Here is a 15,849-nt window from a genome sequence, read left to right on the forward strand (position 1 = left end):
GAGTAAGTCAGAGCAGGTACCTCAAGGACAGTGAAGTCTCCTCTACGCTCATGTGTGCAGGCTGGTGTGCGCTTGTGTGGCTGGGTTTGTGAACACACCCTCCCGAGATGCTGCCTGCCATGTGCCAGCCAAACAGTGGTGACTTCTGCCTGGTCAGACTGGCTCCTAGGTGACAGCACTGTCAGAGTTGCCAGAGCCCCGGGTTCTCAAGACTCCTCACCTCCTCTGTCCCTTTGAGATGGGTGTGCTAACTCAGAAGACTAGCACGGTGGGGATCGGTCCCTGAGAGGCTGGAGACTCCCAGCACCGGACAGGGAGAAGGGAGGGGTGTCTCACCTGGACCAGAGCCTGGAAATGTAAGGAAGAGATAGAAGGAGGAGACTTAGGATTTCAGGGTTGAGAGGAGTGGTAGAGGTGGGGTAGGCCAAAAGGGAGGCTTTGGGCATAAAGGGGACACACCAGTACAAGCACTGACACTTGTTGGTGTGGACAGACTTCTGATGATAGATGAGAATTGAATATAGGCCTTCCTCGAGGGTTGGTATGTGAGTGCAAGAGGGGGTCTGTCTTACTGTGAGTGGCCGAAATTGGGTGTCAGTAGGATGTTGCTCTATTTGTGGGCTATGTAGGCGAGCTAGTTCCTTCCCAAGAGCAAGTGACCAATAGGTGGGAATTATAGATTCACATGGAGCCCTATGCCCTTTGTAAGCTGGGCTTCCTGGGAATCAGGCTGGGCCTGGTGGCCCCTGGAGAAGTGGGAGGAAGGCCCCTTGGCCCACCTCAGGGCCTTGTGACAAGTTCATGCTGGTTATTTGTTTGAGGGCAGCATCTAAGCATGAGTCACTTGCCCGTCACCAGGTGAGGACACTGCCTGGGCTGTGGGACCTGGTACAGATTTGAGTGCTTGTGAGGAGTGACACGGGTGTGCGCGCACACGTGTCTGTGGTTAGGAGGAGACTGGTAGAGGGAACCGTAACACTTGTGTGTTGATCCGCATAGCTATGCCAGGGGCCCACTGTGTGGCCTGATGGAAGAAGAGTTGCATGGCAGCCTGGGGCGAGGTCCCTTCTAGGAACTGCATGCTGGAGTTGGAGACTGAGTGGTGGGCTACAGTCACTGCGGCTCCATTTATCATTCGGTCCCTCTCTTCCTGTCACATTACACCTTTGGTCTCATCTGGCTATCCCTCAGGGAGGGGTGGGCCTCAGAAGCCCCTCCACAGCTGCGATGGAGTGTTGATAGTCACAGTTTTGAACAGGTCTAGTGCAGGTAGCCATTGCTGTTGTGGGTTCATGGGCAACAGTCAAGTCCAGAGGACAGCTTTCCCAGCACGCCCCTCTACACTCTGTCTCTTACATTCTTTCCTTCTTCCTTTCTGCAATGTTCTGAGCCTTGGAGGAGGTGATGTTGCATTTAGGGCCAAGCACTCAACACTTTGACCACTTCTGAGTCTCTCTGTTAGTCCCGTCCTCTGCAAACAGAAGCTGATCGATGCTGAGAGTAGTGTAAACATAAATATTTAGAACATTTAGAAGGCTCTTTGAGTCTGTTTAACAGAACAACACTTCCTGCTCATGTGTTTTTTACTTGGTTTACAGCACTAAGTATGAATTTTTCTCTTACAGAGGACCTGGATTCTTCCCTTGGAGTGAGTGTAAAGTCTAATAAAGAAACTTTTGAGCCAGGTAGTGGTAGCACACACCTTTAACCCCAGCAGAGAGGCAGGGTGGATCTCTGAGTCTGAGGCCAGTCTGGTCTACAGAGTGAGTTCCAGGAGAGCCAGGGCTGAGTAGAGAAACCCTGTCCCCAAAAACCAAGGGGGAAAAGCAGCTGATTACTCCCATAACGTTCATACTACAGTTTCTCCAGTGGACAGGGCTTGCCTAGTTCCTGTTGTATCTTGTAGGGGTCACAGTTAGGTAAGATTTGATGTCTTTTCTCCCCGTTAGCTTACAGAGCATTTTTCAGCACTGTGAAAGCTGGGCAGCATGGAGGAGGCTTTCATATCGGTGTTAGCTCCACTTCTCTGTCCTACCAAGGAGTGTGGTGCGTTTGGCACCAACGTTTTATCTGATGCTGGTGGTCACTCAGGAGAAATGGCAATCACCTGTATGATTTTGGAATCTTCTAAATCCTACCTGACCAAAAACTCATAAGAAGGTGTCCTGTACCTGATACTGAGGTTTTTATTTAAAAACTCACGGCTTCCAGAAACGGAGAGGTGGCTCAGTAGCTACGAGCATGTGTAGCCCTTACAGAGGATCTGGATTTAGTGTCCAGCACTAACATCAGGCTGGTCACACTCTCCGTAACTCCAGTCCCAGGGGCTCTGATGGCCGCTTCTGACTTCTGTGGGCACCAGGCATGCATGTGGGGTACAGGCACACATGAAAGCACTTGAACAGCTACATAAGATAAAAGCAAAGTAAATGTTAAAGAAAAATTAATGTACAGCTTCTGGGAGCAGCATCATCTACCCATGTAGGTAGAGTTTGTAGCTATATACAAACTTTTTTTTTTTTTTCTTTTGAGACAGGGTTTCTCTGTGTAGCCTTGGCTATTCTGGACTTGATTTGTGGACCAGGCTGGCCTCGTACTCACAGAGCTCTACCTATGTCTGTCTCCCCAAATGCTGAGATCACAGGGGTACACCACCGCCCCCAGCCCAAACTTTTTTTTTTAATTATAGATATTTTTACGTTGTGTGCGTGTGTGTTTGTGCACCCACCATGGTGTGTGTAGAGATCAGAGGATCACTCGTGGAAGTTAGTTAGATCCAGTCCTACCAGCTGGATCCCAGGGCCTGAACTCGGGTGAGCAGGCCGCATGCGCCTTTTCCTGCTTAGTTAATAAGGCTTCCACAATACTTTTTTGTTTTACTTATTATTTATTTTTCTCTCATACATTGCATCTCAACCACAGTTTCCTCCCCCTCCACTCCTCCCCATTCCCTTCTCCAACCTTCCCTCTCCCCCAGACCCACTCCCCCCTCTGTTTCCCCTCAGAAAAGAACAGCCTAACAGATTACAATAAGACTGAGCACAAACCCTCATATCAAGGCTGGACGAGGCAACCCAGAAAGAGGAAAAGGGTCTGAAGAGCAGGCGAAATCCGCAGAGTCACCCCCACTCTGCTGTTGGGAATCCCATAAGGACATCAAGCTACACAACCATAACATATACGCGGAGGACTGTAGAGTCCCAAGCATGCCTAGTGACTGTCACTTCAATCTCCGTGGGCCTCTGTGATACCTGCTGAGATGATTCTGTGGGCGGTGTTCTCCTGGTGGCTTTGACCCCTCTGGCTCCTATGATCCTCCCCCTCTCTCACCATACTGTTTTTAAAATTAAAAACTAAGAAGGTTTATGTTTTACGGATGTGCATATGTGAGCGTATGCCAGCGGATCCCATAGAGCTGTGGATGCAGGCAGTTGTGAGCCACCTGATGTGGGTGCTGGGAACGAAGCTGTGGTCCTCTGGAACACCACGATCCTGTTGACCCATCCTGCCCACCTCCATGTTGCTTTTCCATGAGCCCCTTATTTCGGTTAATGTCCACCCTCGTGGCCTGTCTTCCTCATCTCTCTGCACCTCCATAGTACACGTGTTACAACTCTTTCACCTGATTTAAGCTCTTCCTCCCATTCCTCCCAGTAGCCCATTTCCAGCTTCCTGACCTCTACCCGAACTTCAAGTTAATACAAATAAAACCCCTGAAGCTAGATCACACATGAGAGAGGGTACGTGGAGTTTGTCTTTTGGGGTCTGGGCTCCCTCCCTCAGTATAATCTCTTTCAGTTCCATTACTTGTCCTGAAAATGTAAAATTTTGTTTTTCCTTATAGCTGAGCAGCTTCGTTGTGTATACATCTAGGGGGAGTCTGTTTCCTAGCTATCAAGAACATAACAGCAATGAACATGAATGAGCAAGTGTCTGTGTAGTAGGCTATGGAATCCTTTGGGTATATGTTTAGCCATGTCATGCTGTAGTTTTAGCTTTTTGAGAAACCTTCACACCAATTTCCATAGTGACTGTACCAGTCAGTTTACACTTCCAGGTGTTTGTGTGTGTGTGTGTGTGTGTGTGTGTGTCTTGGAACTCACTGTGTAGACTAGGCTGGCCTCGAACTCACAAAGATCTGCCTGCCTCTGCCTCCTGATGCTGGGATTAAATGCATGCGGCACCACACCTGGCTCAGGTGCTTCTGTAGCAGCAACATCTGGAATCTCCCAGAAATGAGCTTCCTTAGCTGGATGGCTTGGCAACTGGCTGGTTGGTGGTCACGCTGCTAGTAGCAGGCAGGCGTGCCTAACTCCTGAGTCCTCCTCAACCCCTTCTTGTTGGCTCTGCACTTAAGCAACCAACTGTCCTCTGGGCTGGATCTGGATCCCTGTCTTCCACTCAGTTCTAGGAATTCTAGGAATCCCAGGAACCTTGAGAGGTGCAACACTTTCTCTCCTGTGGGCTTAGGAACCAGCCTTCCAGAGTTCAGAATTATCCCAACCCAAGAGAGCCAGATGGTGGGGTGAGAGCTGAGATGACCAAGGAAAGGGATCATTTGGCTGCCAAGGCCTAGAGAAAGTCTGGAGCAGTTTTGTTCAAGACGAAATCAGGTATGCTGAAGCCACAGTTGTCTCCTTGGACAAAATTGTGTGGGCTCAGCTCCTCAGTAGAGGGACTTCAGTACGAAGGTGTGAACTTCTGACATTAACCCAGGCACTTCATTGGGGGAGGAGCAAAGCCAGACAGTTGGTATGCATTCACTACAGCCCACATCCTCGGGGTCCTCTACAGGGAGAGGGGGCTCCCCACCTCAGCTGAAAGGAAATGAAAAACCCAACAAAATCCTGGCTATAGTAGACATTTTGGTTTCTTTAAGACCCAGTTATGTTTTTGTTTTAATCTCAAGTGTGGGATGTGGGACCAGTGTGGTCTTTGACAGCTACAGTTAGTTGAATTCTGAGGACTCTGAGAGGATATAAATACCAGATCCCAGGGAGAGGAAGAGAGTGCTTTGAGAGAGAAAGAGAGTATGCTTAGAAGGATGCTCCAGGAAGGAAGAAAGCTGCTGCTGAGTTTGATGTTTGCTGGTTAGCTGGACTGCTGGATATTCTGATGACTGACAGTGGTTATTGCCCCAAAGAATCTGACACCCCTAACAAGCCAGAAGTAGCTAAAGATAATTCTGCCCCCTCTCTCCACTAACCCTCTTTCTCTTTGACCTAGTATTGGAGTGTTAGAAGGGGAGATAAAGGGTGGAAGAGGAAGGCAGAGGCATTCAGGACACCAATTAAAATAGATAAAAAAATAGTACCTACACCTGTACTTACCAGAGGCCATATGGCTGCCAAGAGAGATAATCATTGTCCACTACACAGGGCATCAAAGGGGGCAATCTCTGAGGCCCAAGGGAGTGGGGGAGCAGAGTTGGCCACCTAGAAGTTGGCTCTAGAACAAGTGGGATCTCTTTATCTTGTTTACCTGGCCTTAGCCTGAATTGCTACAGCACCCAACCTACACACACAGAAACCAGCAGGACAAAAAGAAAAGATGCCAAAAAGGAGACATGGGTGGTGGTTTTTGCCAGACAAGAGACTCATACTCCCTGCCTTTATTGGAAAACAGATGTTTGTGAAACTCCACTAGGTCACCTTGGGGCAACTAAAACTGCTGAGTTATTCAGGCCCAGATATGATTTCTAGATTTGGTTGCTTCTCTCCACAAGGTCTGACAATGGCCGAAGTTTCCCTAAATCTGACAAATGTTGACTTAAAACTACATTGTTCCTAGGGGCCACAAAGCTCAGGTAAACTTAATGTGTTCCTAAGAGCCAGATGCGCCATATCAAGGGGTTTCTAAGACAGAAATTACTAACCATTCCTTCCTCAGGTCCTCACAGGCACTGCAACAGACTCAGAGCACTATTCTTCAGATGGGTTGGGAGGCTGTGCCCTTCCCCATGTCTGAGCCTGTCCACAAGTTCCAGCCTGGGGGCCTGTGTGGGTGAAGAGGATCCCGACCTAGAGCCGGTGTCGCCTCATGAACCTAGCTAAAGGGGACTACAAAGATAACAATAGATGGGTTGTCACCAGGTCCTCTGACCCCCTAAAGATAAGACAGACACGGGCCCTATTGGTTGCCCTATTTTCTCTTTTTTGTCTCACTGTAGGAAAGGCCTGATCCTCCCCTAAGCAAGAAAGGTTTAAAATTTTAAAAAGATTTAAAAAGACTTGGGTATAAGAATTAAAAATGGGGCTGGAGAGATGGCTCAGAGGTTAAGAACACTCGCTATTCTTCCAAAAGTCATGAGTTCAATTCCCAGCAACCACATGGTGGCTCACAGCCATCTATAATAAGGTCTGATATGCAGGCAGAATGTCGTATAAATAATAAATAAATAAATAAATAAATAAAGACTTTAAGCCGGGGAGCTCACAGCCTCTGTCCACTGAGACTCAATCTATCTTGCAGGTAGATTTCTGTAAAAAATTTACATCCAGAAGCTCTGGGAAATGGTTTGCTTGATCCTGGGGAGGAGTATGCCCTGGGTTGTGGGTCTACTGGTGAAAGGAGAGAAGTTCTGATCTCCCCAGTACTGTGGCTGCCCAGCTGATAGGTCCACGAGCAGAGAAACCAAGAGAGTACCATGGTGCCGGTGGCATTGTGGAACTCAGTTCTCCGGGGAGCACTCAGATTCCTGCATAGTCTAAAATCATTCACAAGGAGGAGAACCCACACCTTTGTGTCCTCGTGCATGCTATACCGCAGGTGTTCATATAATGAGGAAGAGGGCGGGGCCTACCCGAATCTAGATTCTGTTAGTCACCTTGCCTGGGGAGCCCTCCTATTCTCGTTTGCAATGCCATTGCAGGCATCTTGGGCTGCACTGCAGTGGGAGCTTCAGCCCTAGTTTCGGGGATAAAAATTTTAAGGAGCTCAGTATTTAGGAAGACATGGACCTAGATGATCTAGAAAGTTCTGCTCCTATCTGGAAGCCCAGTTGGACTCCTTAGCCGAGGTTGTTCTTCAGAATCAAAGAGGGCTTTAGTCTGTAGGAGACTAGAAGGGCTCGGGATGGCCCTGGGAATACCTGTTGCTTCTATGTCAATCAGTCAGGGATAATCAGAAAAAGTTTAGCCACTGTCAAGAAAAAAAAGATGTCAAAAATCTAACAATGGGTCCCAGTCTTTGTTCTCTGGTCCTCCTGGGTAACTACTCTTATGGCCGTGGCTGGGCTGTCAGGCCTTTTGCTCACCACAGGACCCTGCTTGCTCAGTTGCCTGCTTAACTAGGTAAACCAGAGAATAAATTCTGTTAAACTGCTAGTGCTAAGGAGGCTATATACCCCCTGTCCCCGATGAATCCACAATTTGGCTCATGCTCATTGAACCAGTGTGGAATGTAACAGGGCCCCAGACCCCAGTGCAACTGACACCATAATGGAAGTGCCATTGAGGTCTTGACACCCAGAACATAGGCAGCAACACCTGCCAAAATGAGAACAAAGATCTCATCCATCAAAACTCATAGTTCTGGGAAAGTTCCTGAATGTACCAGCCTTGCTTTTTGGCTTCTGTAGTTCTGCTAACTGTTCTTGCCAACTGAGGTGCGTCAACCCAGGATGTGGTTTTTGTGCTTAAAAGCGCACCCTGAGAAAACCTCAGGTCCTGAATACCCCATGTAGTCTCCAGATGGCTCTAAGGACTTTCTGTTGGCTTGAACCCATGTCTGAGCGGTCTTCTCTCCTCGGCACCTCACAATAGTATCATTCCTCCTAAGTTTACGGTAGACATTAAGACATTGGTTAGGGTCATTTATAAAACATGAATGAGGGGTTACTGATGAGCTCGTGGGTGACCCCTAAGCAGCTGTGCTGGAAAGTCTTCACCCAGCATGGATGGTGGTTTTTCCCATGGCTGCAGAGTGGACTTCCTCCAGCTTACATACTCCAGCATCTCCCAGAAAGGTGAAGCCGAGAGGCTGCTGTGCATTTGGGGTAGAGTTGTATACACAAGTGGAGAGGAGCAGCAGGAATCTCAGCGGAAGTTCTGATGACCCTCCACATCCTCCTCTTCTGAGGGAACACCAACAGTCAAGAGGCTTGCTCCTGATGGCTGCTTGAAGTGAACAGCATGGATGAGCTGATGAAAAGGGCTGCTTGGAGGATGGCATTCTATACTTACTGTCTCCCCCACCCCATCCCACGGGGAATACAGGTTCCGCTCTGTGATGCTTAGATCTTGGTCTTCAACTTGGTCAGGTTTGGGATCGACTGACAGGCACACCTTTGTGCAAGTTGGAGGGGATTTCCAGAAAGATTAACTGAGGGGGAAGATCCTCCCTCGGAGTGGGCAACAGCCAGGATAAAAAGAGGTCTGAGGGAAAAGCTGCTTTCCTCCTCCTCCTCCTCCTCCTCCTCCTCTTCCTTCTCTTCCTCGCCCTCCTTTTCCTTCCTCCTCGTCCTCCTTTTGCTTGTCTGCCTTCTCTCCATGAGGCAAGTGCATCTGCTTTGCTGTTGCTGCTGCGCTTGCTATCCTTGACTGAGTTGAAACCCAGTTTCTTTTTCTTCCCCCTCCTCTACTTTTCTGTTTCATCAGTCTTGTATATTATTATGCATACATGATCACAGGAAGTCTGTATGTTTTTACAATTTTATATTGTTCTTTGAGAATTTTATACAACATGAAACTCAGCTTTTTTTGTTTGTCTTTCCAGCGTGTACTAGAGGATAGCAGCTCTCTGGAGTCTTCCAGGCTTTCAGGACATAGAATGGATCCAGCCTCCCAGACTGAGCAGCTGCCAGTTCTTAGCCTGTCCAGCATGCACAGATGGCCATTGTTGGACAGCCCAGTGCATTTCATGTATGTATTACAACCTTATAATGACCGTTGGTAATACATATTAATCCTATACATTCTCTTCTAACCCTTCACTAACAAATGCAGTACGAACACATTAAAAAATTATGCTATGAGGGAAGCAGGTTGGCATTTTCAGAATGCCTTGATTAACGCTTTGAAAGAGTGTTAATCAAGGGTGGAGATCTAGAGCCCTAGAGATGATTTCTTTTGTAAATGGAACCCTTGGGTCTGTCTGTGTTGCTTTGGAACAGGTTTGGGCTCCACCCGAGGTTGGGAGAAACCTCCATGGTGGGGGTGAGGCAGACTGCAGGATCTGTCTCCGTCTCGTGTGGTGGACAGTAGCCTGCTCTGTGTGCGAGGCTCATATATCCTTTCATGGCCAGCGAGGAGAGCAGCTAACTCCTGGGGCTTTGCAGTGGCAACTTCAGGGCTGTGGGATCCACTTTGCTCCGCAGGTGACAGACAGTCTTATGGACAATGAAACTCTGCCAGCCTTGCCATTTGGTGAGAACTCACACTGGCCTCTAGGAGGGAGTCTTTCTACCCTGGGGTCTCCGTGTTAAACAACAAGGCCAGTGAGGACTCTAAATAGCAAAACAAATGTGAAGCAGAGGACTTTGGAGGGGATTATTCTGAGACATTTTTAGGTAATTGTCTATCTTAAGAGTAGGTGATATAAAAATGGATGACGATCTGGTTACCCGTCTGTCTTAGTTACTGTTCTATTGCTGTGAAGAGACACCATGACCAAGGTAACTTTAAAGGGAAGCATTAACTGAGTCCATGATCACCATGCCAAGAGGATGGTGCTAGAGGTAGCTGAGAGCTCACATGATTCACAAGTAGTTGCAAAGGGAGAGAGAGAGAGAGAGAGAGAGAGAGAGAGAGAGGCTGAGCCTGGGAATGGTTTGGGCTTTTGAAACCTCAAAGCCCACCCCCAGTGACACACCTCCTTCAACAAGGCCACACCTCCCAATCCTTCCCAATCAGTTCTACTAACTGTTCATTCAAATCTATGATCCCACGCAGGCCAATCTGGTTTGAACCACCACTTTCTTTTTAGACTTTTTAAAAAATTATTTTTGAAGTATCCGTACATGTGTGTCTGAGTGTGGGTTTGTTCGTGTGAGTGCAGTGTCCACAGAGGGGAAAATATGCAGGAGCTGGAGTTACTGGCAGTAATGACCTGCCAGGTGTGGAAAAGGATTTCACGCCCTCTGTAAGATCAGTGCTTGCTCTGTGCTCTTAACTGCCAGCACCATTTCTCCAGCTGTTCTAGTTATTTTTCCTGAACTTGCATATATACACACTATTAAGGAATAAAAACAACTTTTTTTTTGTCCTCTCAAAGTAGCACCAAAAACAAAGCAATTTTTTTTTTTTGTTTGTTTTATTGCCTTTGTTTTTCCAGACAGGGTTTCTCTGTGTAACTCTGGCTGTTCTGGAACTCACCCTATAGACCAGGCTGGCCTCGAACTCACAAGAAATCTGACTGCCTCTGCCTCCTGAGAGCTGGGATTAAAGGTGTGTGTCACCACACCAGGCAGCCTAAAGTACTAGTTTTGATGCTTCATGCTTTGAAGGTCCAGGTAGAGAGTAATGTTAACTTTCATCTTAAAACACTCTCTCTCTGTCTCTGTCTCTGTCTCTGTCTCTCTCTCTCTCTCTCTCTCTCTCTCGGAGATATCTGCTTGAATAATCAGCTTTATTATTTTACGATCACACCTTATTAAACGAGGTGGGAACCTGCAGCAGATGGGGCCAAGACACAGGAACATTTAGCAGGGCTGTCTCACTCTGCATGGCTGGCTTCCTGTTCCTTTAAATAAGCAGCAGCACGAGGCCTGGCTGCAAAAGGCTCAGCACTAACTGGCAGGGAAAGTTCTCTCTGGGGAGACAGTCTGGAGCGAGTTCCTGGAGCTGCTGCCATATGTGAGGCTTGTGCTTCCTTCCCTCCTTGCTCTACCAGGTGACAGCAGGCAGAAAAGCCGAGGTACCCACTGAGCAGGGCGGTGTCCACCCAGACGAGGCTGGCCTGGTGGGCTTGGGTGGCTCAATAGAAGGAAACTCTCACGTGGGCAATGGCTGTGAAACACTTTGTCAAGATGCTCTGGTCGCTTGGACTGTGACTGCTCGGGGAAGTTTTACTCCTTTTAGGTCTCGGAGTGACTACAAACAGGGGTTACTGTCAGGGTTGAAGGCAGGAGTGAGGTGTGGCAAGGGTTAGGCATACAAGTAAATGATGGGACTTAGCTCTCCTTTACCCCATTGCAGCCCTCCCTGTGGATATTAAAAAATGGGCTGAGCACAAATGTAGAGTAGAGGGTGTCCAGGTCTGCCCCTGCTCTGGGACTGCTGTGACCGAGTGAGGCCTGACTTCTGGGCCAATCCACTTACCGCTCAAGTCTCTGTTCATGACCCCAGTCCCTGCTGTCATCTCTCTTCCATGCCACCTTGGCTGTAGCTGGATGCTTCCTTCCTCCTTCATGGCCCCAAATTATCACTAGCCAAAGGCTTGTTGCCTGCAGCAGATGACCAGTGACCTCTTTGGAGGTTATAATGACCCTGAGGATGTCATCTCCCTGGACAGCCAGAAAGCAACCTAAGAGATGATCTCGGACATCCCAGCCCCAGGCTTTTGGCCATTTTGCTGTTGAGAACTTTCTGGCTGGTTGATTTCCTTCCCGGCCCTCCCAAGGCCATTGAGATACCATGTAGGCATCTGATGGCACACCATAGAGATGAATTATACCATGCTGTTTGGAGGGAGAGGGGCCACAGTGTCTTTTAAAATTGATCTTCCCTTATTGTTAGGAGCAGTTTCCCAACAACAACAAAAAAATCACCAGTGAACTGCAATGAAGCACCCACTTGCAGAGATGGCACGTGAGAGAGAAGGTGAGGAAGACAGGAAGGGATGGAGCAGATAGGAGGTGGGGAGTTCCCTGGAGCCAGGGCCTGAGGAGGAGGCTGCATTCAACGGCTCCCGGCTCCCGTCTTTTGCTGTCCCAGGGCCTCAAGCAGTAGCATAGCGAAGCTGGGTCTTAGGAAAGTCCTCCAGCTGGGCAAATGTGCCCCTCTCCTGCAGTGACACAGGCTGAGGCTCAGCCGCTTGGCCGAGGCTGGCGAGACTCTGATAACCCTGCCAAGGACAACCCCAGCTGGCAGCAGGAAGGAAGCATTCCCAGGAAGGCTCCCAGGGCTGCTGGCTGAGGCCAGGCACCTTGAGGCTTCTTGCTAATGTCAAGTGACTTGCAAACATGAATGTTTTGCGTAGCTGTCTTCATGATTTGGAGATCAATCAAACGCAGAAGAGCTGCAAATCTCTTGGCTAGTCTCTCGCTTAGCCTGTTGGAATAAACCCAGGCCTGTGGGACCAAGACAGCTCTATGTGTCTTCATACCACATGACATGTCCCCAACAGGCTCCCGTGTTTGAACATGCGGCCTGCAGCTGGTGGCACTGTCTTAGATTGTGGAGCAGTCTGTATGGTTATACAGTGCTGGCATGGAATCCACGACTTTGAACATGGCAGGGCCTGGTCAGCAGAAGTCGTACGCTGGACGTTGCATTGATTTCTCTTCTTGTTGTGACAGAACACCTCAGGGAGGAAGGGCTTATGCTGGCTGTGAGGATACAGATCATCACTGCAGGGAAGGCATAATACAGGGGGTGGCTCACTACTGCGGCAGCTGGAGCACGAAGGGGGCTGGTTACGGTCAGGAAGCAGAAAGCTCAGGCTAGGAGAGGGTTGGACCTGCCCACTGTGACCCACATCTTCCAGCGAGGCCCTACCTCCTAGATAGTCCACAGTTTCCTCAAACAGTGTTACCAGAGAGAGAAAAAGGTCTCAAACTCATACGCCTATGAAGGGGGGGCGGGGGGCGGTGCTTCATAGCCAAGCTTTAAGAAAAGCTATACCTGCTTCTAGCTCAGGCTGCTCTTTCTCTTGGTCCATGCTGCCCTCTGCCATGGACAGTTATTTCACTTTGCCTTCCCTTCTGTGGTGTCCCGAAATCCCTCTGAAGCTGTGAGTTTCTTGAAGCCACAGGAAAAGTAGCCAACACAACTGTCCTTGCTACCATGTATCTCTTTGGCTCTTCCTCTACTTTTCAGCAGGGACAATGATGTTTGCTTCCGGAACAGGAAGATCTCTAAGCCCAGTGGGTGGCCATCCTGTCTCAGGTTCCCCATATCCCCCAGGCCTTCTCTTATGACCTCATTACTGTAACAAAGTAGGATTGTTTGCAAATAAAGTTTTTATTTTTAATTTTTTATGAGCTCCATCCAGATCCTCAGAATTAAGAAAGATCTTTAGGCAACAGTCTCTGCCCAAGATTGGAGAGGGACTGGCCACAAGGCCTACTAAGTCACACAGCATGCTGGGAGCTGGGCCAGATGTAAGGTGGGAGGCTGTGGTAACTAGTGATATCAGCATTTGGGAAGACATGAGGAAAGCAGAGAATAGGCATGGACTGGCTCAGTTCTCTAAAGGCCGGGTCTCTAGCCCAGGCTGGCCTTAAACTTCTCACATAGCTGAGGACGACCTTGAATTCCTGACCCTCTGCCTTCACCTCCCCAGTGCTGGGATTACAGGTGCGCACATCACACCTGGTTTAGGCAGTGCTGGGATGAAGTCCAGGACTTGGTCCAGGGTAGGCATGCACTCCGCCACACTGAGCTCCTTCCTCCTCACTTTCCTTTCCTCCTTAACCTGTTCTGGGTTATTTACTTTTTAAAATTTGTGTGTGTGTGTAGCCTATGGGTCACAGCGGGTGTGCTCATGACAGGACAGTTATTGGGAGGTGGTTTTCTCCTTCCACCATTCAGGTCATCAGGCTTGGTGGCAAGACTGTCTCAGATTTCTTTTTTCTTTCTTTCTTTCTTTCTTTCTTTCTTTCTTTCTTTCTTTCTTTCTTTCTTTTTTTTTTTTTTGTCACCTTGACATAAGCCAGGGTCACCTGGGAAGAAGAAACACCTGAGAAAATGCTTCCATCGGGTCAACCCGTAGACAAGTCTGTTGGGACATTTTCTTGATTAGTAGTTGACTCAGCCTACTGCATGTGTTGCCACCCCTGGGCAGGTGGTCCTGGGTGGTATAAGAAAGCAAGCTGAGGGGCTGGAGAGATGGCTCAGCGACTAAGAGCACTGACTGCTCTTCCAGAGGACTGAGGTTCAATTCCCAGCACCCACATGGTAGCTCACACTGTCCATGACTCCAAGACCCGACAACCTCACACAGACATATGTGGAAGGTTGGTCTGATGCATGTTACCGGCCCTCAAGGTCTGGATACACCTATTCATGTTGGGTAAACCTACCTGACTGGCTAGTTAAATGGCCTATACCTGAGCAGGGCAGAATGGGGTAGGCGTGGCTAAGGTTCCCGGACTTGAAGAGGACAGAGAGTACAGACAGATGGGAAGAGAGTAGGAAGGAGAATGCCATGATGGGCTAGGATGGAGAAGAAACATGTGGGCCAAAAAAAAAAAGGACTCCAATAATGGTGTGGAAAGGCCCAAAATAAAGAATAAAAGCAAGTAAAATGGGATTATGTATGGAAGGCAGACCAGATGAGGAGGATTAAGATGGATGGAATTGGATGGGGGCTGGGAGATGGATGGCGAGGATATTGAGACAGTGTAAGGAAAATAACTGCCTGGACCAAGGTAAATAAAGCAATTATAAAATCTCACAGGTGTCTATGTCTTATTATTTGTGATAGAGAGTTAGATAATCATAGGGCAAATAATAATAAACATTATATACCTCAACACTTTTTTATTATTTATTACAACAGACATACATGCAGGTAAAACACCAATGCCCACAAAAGATAGATATAGATAGATAGAGAGATAGATAGATAGATAGATAGATAGATAGATAAAAGAAAGAAAGACTGAGGGTACTATGAGGAGCAAGCCAATAAGCATCACACTTCCACAGCCTCTGCCTTTGTTCTCGCTTGGGTTTCTGACCTGACTTCCTGTAGTGATGAACTGTGACCTGGAAGTTGTAAGATGAAATAAATCCTTTCCTTCCCTCAAGTTGCTTTTGGTCAGTGTTTCACTACATGCCATGTTATTTCTGATTGTCATCTTGACTACATCTGGAATTAACTAAAACTCAAGTAGCTGGGCATCAGTGAGGGATTTTTCTTAATTAAATCTTTCCAGGTGGAAAAACCCACTTTAATTCTAGGCCACACCTTCTGGTGGCAGTCTTAATAAGGGGCTTGGAATGGTAACTCATACCTCTAATCCCAGCCCCTGGGAGGAGACACATGAGGATTTCTATGAGTTTGAGGCCAACCTGATCTACATAGCTAGTTGTAGTCCAGCCAGGGGTACATAGTTGGATCACGTCTCAAAACAAAACAGAACACCTTCCCCAAGAAAAAGAAATAAATAAAAGAAAGCCCAAGACATCCTTTGAACAATCTTGTTGGCCATCTTTTTGAGTCAGGGTCTCATATATCCCAAGCTACCTCAAACTCAATAGTAGCTGAGGATAACCTTGAACTCGTGTTCCTCCTACCTCTACCTCCTGAGTTCTGGGATTACATATGTGCACCACTGTCTTAGTTAGGGTTTCTATTGCTGTGAAGAGACACCATGATCATGGCAATTCTTTTAAAGGGGCTGGCTCACAGTTCAGAGGTTTAGTCCATTATCATCATGGTGGTAAGCATGGCAGCATGCAGGCAGATGTGGTGCTGGAGAAGCTGACAGTTCTATCTGGATATGAAGGCAGCAGGAAGAGACAGTCACACTAGGCCTGGCTTGAGTATCTGAGACCTCAAAGCCCACCCCAGTAACACACTTTTTTCAGCAAATGGTGCCACTCCCTGTGGACTTATGGGGGACATTTTCATTCAAACCACCACAACCACTATGTCCAATTACGTAGCTCCATGCCCATATAGGTCCACTTCTATAGCACCCAGTAGAGCCATTTTATGTCTCTTCTTCCAATACCTGGCTCC

Source organism: Psammomys obesus, unplaced genomic scaffold (genome assembly GCF_907164565.1).
Source record: "Psammomys obesus unplaced genomic scaffold, mPsaObe1.curated_primary_1811, whole genome shotgun sequence".
NCBI lineage: Eukaryota > Metazoa > Chordata > Mammalia > Rodentia > Muridae > Psammomys > Psammomys obesus.